The sequence below is a fragment of the Pseudoliparis swirei genome, chromosome 1, assembly GCF_029220125.1.
Source record: "Pseudoliparis swirei isolate HS2019 ecotype Mariana Trench chromosome 1, NWPU_hadal_v1, whole genome shotgun sequence".
NCBI lineage: Eukaryota > Metazoa > Chordata > Actinopteri > Perciformes > Liparidae > Pseudoliparis > Pseudoliparis swirei.
In genome coordinates, this window is record NC_079388.1 from 732,735 (window position 1) to 738,665 (window position 5,931).

The following is a 5,931-nucleotide window of genomic DNA, read 5'->3' on the forward strand; positions in this document are numbered from 1 at the left end:
AATCGCACTAGCCTAGATATTTAAACAGTCAAATGTGAAGCAGTCCTAAAGCTGAAGCCGTATAAGTTTATTATATTACTGTATCAGACAGAATATAACTGTCAGATCTTTATGCATAGGAGAACACTAAAGTCAACTAATCCAACATTACGGGTTTAAATTGTCTTGGAGAGATGGAGTACATCCTCTCTTGAGTTGCTTCCCCTCTGGTGTGCCTCTAAAGAATTCCAGATGAGAACACGTACTTATTCATAACTTTGACTCTTCCGAAGATGCGGAGCTCCGTCTGCTCGTCGCGGTTGACAGAGTTAATGAGCTGCTTGGATTGGACGTACAGATCGTTTTCCTTTGCCACGATCTGGTCCAACCAGATCCGTCTCTTCTGCGGTGCCGTTTCATAGTTGTCCACGGTGCCGCCCTAGAAACCTCGTTGCAGACGCTGTGGCCAGGGTTGGCCCGTCACCATGGGGTGGTCCGGTCCAACGAACGCCGTGCACAGGGGGCTGTCGGTCCCCCGGTAGCGGCCCACTTCACAACCGATCACGCTCATGAGGATAAGCGAAAAGGTCCTGAAGTCGCACACGGATGATGAAAACACCGCAGCCATGAAGTAGCGGCCCCATCGTTCACAGTTGTAGTCGCACTGCTGGAATTGGAACGTCTGGCGGCAGAAGTCGTTGAAGTTGGACGCTTTGAGACCGCGTCTCAGCTGCTGCAGGGAGAAGTCGCCCGGCTGCTCGTTGAAATTCTGACGGAAAGATTCGACGTCGGCTTGATTGTCGGCGTTCAGGAACTTCCTGGCCAGACTTACATTTAGATTGGTCCTCTGTACTTTGTAAATGACCTCATTGAGAACATAGTAAAGGTCTGAAGACCCTCGAGGCAATCGATAGAAGGGTACCTTTTGCGTAGCTCCATTGGCACGAACATTTGCGGGTGAATGGGCCACTCCGGCATCTGGAGATACAAAACGTTTCCTTCATAGTCAGGAAACACCGGCCCTGCACAGCCCAGCGCCACTTTCAAAAGCAGCTCGCCTCTGTCCTTGGAGCTTGTTCTTTGAGGAGAATGAAAGAAGGCGCGCTCCCGATTACAACCCGGACGAAAGACTCCAGAAAGCCATTTGGCTTACCGAGCCAGAATCAGAAGGAAACACAGTTCTGAAGCATATCAACAGCATTCAGGACCTACTGGTGGAGATACGATACAACGCCAAAGAGGAGGTGTCGAGTTCAGCGATGACTCTTCTGCTGTGGTCGTGGGACCTCCAGGCTCCGTCAGCCCAAGTCATCACTTCCCCGTCAGAGCTAACGGACAGGAAGGAGTCATGTACGAGTAGCTGGGCTTCCACCCGGACGGACCGGAGCTCTTGTAGCAGCTGCAACATGAAGAGCATTTCCAAGATGGCAGCTGACGAGGCTGATGGTGCCAAGAGGACCAAAAGTGCGGTCGTTTTTTAAGGTTGACACAAATCTGGCAAGTTCTTCTGGGCCATAAGCAGCTAGCCGGACTGGTCCATGAGCACCATTGCTGCCATGGCCAACCAGGATGACATCATGGTTCTTAGTAGAGAAGGAATGGCTTCCCTTGAGCGTACGTAGCACTCCCTTCTGGTACCTCAGCAAAGTTGATAGAGTGAGATGCCTCTCAAAGAGGGAAGTGGCTGCCTCCATCACTACAGGGTCCTCTTCCATGATAACTATAGTCTGGTGGCTGGTTGTGGTGTAACCTCCTTCCCCAAAGGTCAAAGGTTGTGGGTTCGACATCATTTCTGTCTGAAACTTAAACGGTCTGCCTGAGTCAAATACACTGGGACGTCCACCTCAATGAGGCAAGTGCCTCCAACACAAGCAGGTACTGTCTGATTAAGGGAATCCAGGACGTGACCAACAGGATCCCAGGATCCAGTGATCAGAGATTCTCTGACCCACACATCTACTCTTGGGTTAACTGCACTCGGTAGTTCTACCTTAGTTCTGTAAGTACACGCTGGCCACGTTCCAGGGCCTCCGGGTGGAGGGGGTCAAACCTTAGTGGAATCCTCTGGAGATATTCCCTGGAAATTGGTAAGTGATATTGGTGTAAAACAAGACAATGGATAACATCAATGCACTCACAGAGATTAGTAGCAATTAAAAATGCCCGCTAAACTCCTTTTTAATTGTCAATGAAAGCCGGTGACAGGAACAACATTAGTTTTATTGGAAACATTTGATGTATTTATCACCAAAGCTGTGAATGTACTACACTTCCTGGCAATAGTTGGTGAGATATTTGCTCTGGAACCGTGAAACAATATTCAGAAGAGAGGACAGAGACTCATATGGGTCTGATATGATTTTAAAATATACACATTGTCCCTGATGGTGACCGATAGAATAGTTTTAGTCCAGGTATGTAAAATATATCAAAGACATGAACTCAATGTTACGGCATGCAGCTGTTGCCCCTAAGATATAAGGTCTGTTGCATCATGGGTAGTCTCACCTGTTTCCCAGATAAGAGCCGAACGGCTTCCTCTGAACGCTCCAACCTGTCAAGACAAAGACGCCCAGAGGTCACACCTGTGGTCTGAATCTCGTTCCACTGGTTTTTAGACAGTTATTACAATAACTGTCTAAAAACCAGTGCCGATGCCTGGTGGTGATAAGAGGAATCACCCGAATAGGCTCCTGCGTTGTAATACAGGAGCCTATTTAAAAAAATATTCAAAACAGCCCAATGGAAAACTTGTTACATGGATAGCTCACTGAATATGGATATACTACCATGAAATGTGCTTTTCCAGACAGACTTCATCACAAGGCCGCAGACGAGGATATGCATGAGAACAGCAGCTCTGTAGCAGCGACGCTCACACCAACACGCTGATCATCTTACCAGCATTCATCCCTGCTGCCAGAGAACAGTGAATCCACCGGCGCGCAGCATGGTGTCTCTGTGAGCGCTGAGCTCCACCAGGAAGACGAGCTGAGGTGAAGAAGAGCGCTGAGCTTCAGGAAGACGAGCTGAGGTGAAGAAGAGCGCTGAGCTCCACCAGGAAGACGAGCTGAGGTGAAGAAGAGCGCTGAGCTCCACCAGGAAGATGAGCTGAGGTGAAGAAGAGCGCTGAGCTCCACCAGGAAGACGAGCTGAGGTGAAGAAGAGTGCTGAGCTCCACCAGGAAGACGAGGTGAAGAAGAGCGCTGAGCTCCACCAGGAAGACGAGCTGAGGTGAAGAAGAGCGCTGAGCTCCACCAGGAAGACGAGCTGAGGTGAAGAAGAGCGCTGAGCTCCACCAGGAAGACGAGCTGCAGGTCTCATTCCACATTTGGTTAGATAAGGATGGAAATGAGAAGACAGCGTTTCCGACTGCTCGCCTCACCAGTTCAATGTTACAGCGTCTGTCTGCTCGCTGCCGTTTGTTGTAGAACATGTTCATCAGTATTGATTTACTTTTCTTTTGATTGTGAATTATTATTGTTCACAGTTTATTGAATATGTATCGAACAGAGGATTATGCAGATGTGTCAGTGACAACTAAAGAGGCTGATCCAGCGACGGCTCCAACTAAAACACTCTATTTGTATAGTTTAATGTCCAGTATGCGATGTTGAGAGAACAGATGCTGAACTCAAACATCCACATAGTTGAATCAAGACTGATCTGACAGAACCAACAACAACTAATAGGAGGATATGCTTCATACGAGTAGAGAAAGGTTGTAAAGCCCTCTGAGGCAAATTTGTAATTTATGAGAATGGGCTATACAAAATAAACTGAATTGAATGGAAATCTACAGCCAATCAGATGTCCTTTGATGATCTGCAACTTCCTGTTGTTAAACTCAGACCAACTGAAGTGCCCCCCCCCCCTCCTCTCTCCTGCCTGATGGATCATGGAGGTCTGGATCGTGGTCCATGCCTACTACTCATTATGCATACACTCTGTCATATTCATTAATGTGTTTTAACTCTGTGACTCTGTTCATCTGGTCACATGACATCTAGTGTTCATCTGATCACATGACATCTAGTGTTCATCTGGTCACGTGACATCTATTGTTCATCTGGTCACATGACATCTAGTGTTCATCTGGTCACATGACATCTATTGTCCATCTGGTCTCATGACATCTAGTGTTCATCTGGTCTCATGACATCTAGTGTTCATCTGGTCACATGACATCTATTGTTCATCTGGTCACATGACATCTAGTGTTCATCTGGTCACATGACATCTAGTGTTCATCTGGTCACATGACATCTATTGTCCATCTGGTCTCATGACATCTAGTGTTCATCTGGTCACACGGCATCTATTGTTCATCTGGTCACATGACATCTATTGTTCATCTGGTCACATGACATCTATTGTTCATCTGGTCACATGACATCTATTGTTCATCTGGTCACATGACATCTATTGTCCATCTGGTCTCATGACATCTAGTGTTCATCTGGTCACACGGCATCTATTGTTCGTCTGGTCACACGACATCTAGTGTTCATCTGGTCACATGGCATCTATTGTTCATCTGGTCACATGACATCTATTGTTCATCTGGTCACATGGCATCTATTGTTCATCTGGTCACATGACATCTATTGTTCATCTGGTCTCATGACATCTATTGTTCATCTGGTCACATGACATCTATTGTCCATCTGGTCTCATGACATCTAGTGTTCATCTGGTCACATGACATCTATTGTTCATCTGGTCACATGACATCTATTGTTCATCTGGTCACATGACATCTAGTGTATATCTGGTCACATGACATCTAGTGTATATCTGGTCACATGACATCTATTGTTCATCTGGTCAGATGACATCTATTGTTCATCTCATCACATGACATCTATTGTTCATCTGGTCACATGACATCTATTGTTCATCTGGTCTCATGACATCTAGTGTTCATCTGGTCACATGACATCTAGTGTTCATCTGGTCACATGACATCTATTGTCCATCTGGTCTCATGACATCTAGTGTTCATCTGGTCACACGGCATCTATTGTTCGTCTGGTCACACGACATCTAGTGTTCATCTGATCACATGACATCTATTGTTCATCTGGTCACATGGCATCTATTGTTCATCTGGTCACATGACATCTATTGTTCATCTGGTCACATGACATCTATTGTTCATCTGGTCACATGGCATCTATTGTTCATCTGGTCACATGACATCTATTGTTCATCTGGTCACATGACATCAATTGTTCAATTCAATTCAGTTCAGTTTATTTGTATAGCCCAATTTCACAAATTACAAATTTGTCTCGGAGTGCTTTACAATCTGTACACATAGACATCCCTGTCCCAAAACCTCACATCGGACCAGGACAAACTCCCAAATAACCCTTCAGGGGGAAAAAAGGTAAGAACCCTTCAGGAGAGCAACAGAGGAGGATCCCTCTCCAGGATGGACAGAACAATAGATGTCATGTGACCAGAAGGACAGATTTAGAGTTAAAATACATTCAATGAATATGACAGAGTGCATGAATAGTTCGTAGTAGGCATATTCCACGATGGAGACCTCCACATTGTTCTGTCCATCCTGGAGAGGGATCCTCCTCTGTTCTCTCCTGAAGGTTTCTTACCCTTTTTTCTCCCTTAAAGGTTTTTTTTCTATTTCTTGTGAGTTGTTCCTGATCCGATGTGAGGTCAAAGGTCAGGGAGGTCGTGTGTGTACAGATTGTAAAGCCCTCTGAGGGGAGTTTGTAATTTTTGATGTCGGACTATATCAAATAAACTGAATTGAATTGAATGACAGGCTCACGGCCCAGCAGCTTCATGTTTGACGCTGCAGGTGGAAAGCCTGTTACCACATGGTTCTTTCCAGGTCACTGGTAATCCTCTCCAATCTTCTTTTCATTAGCCATTTTACCTACTCCTGTAGCGGCTGCACTCACGATGCAGCCCTGATGACCAATG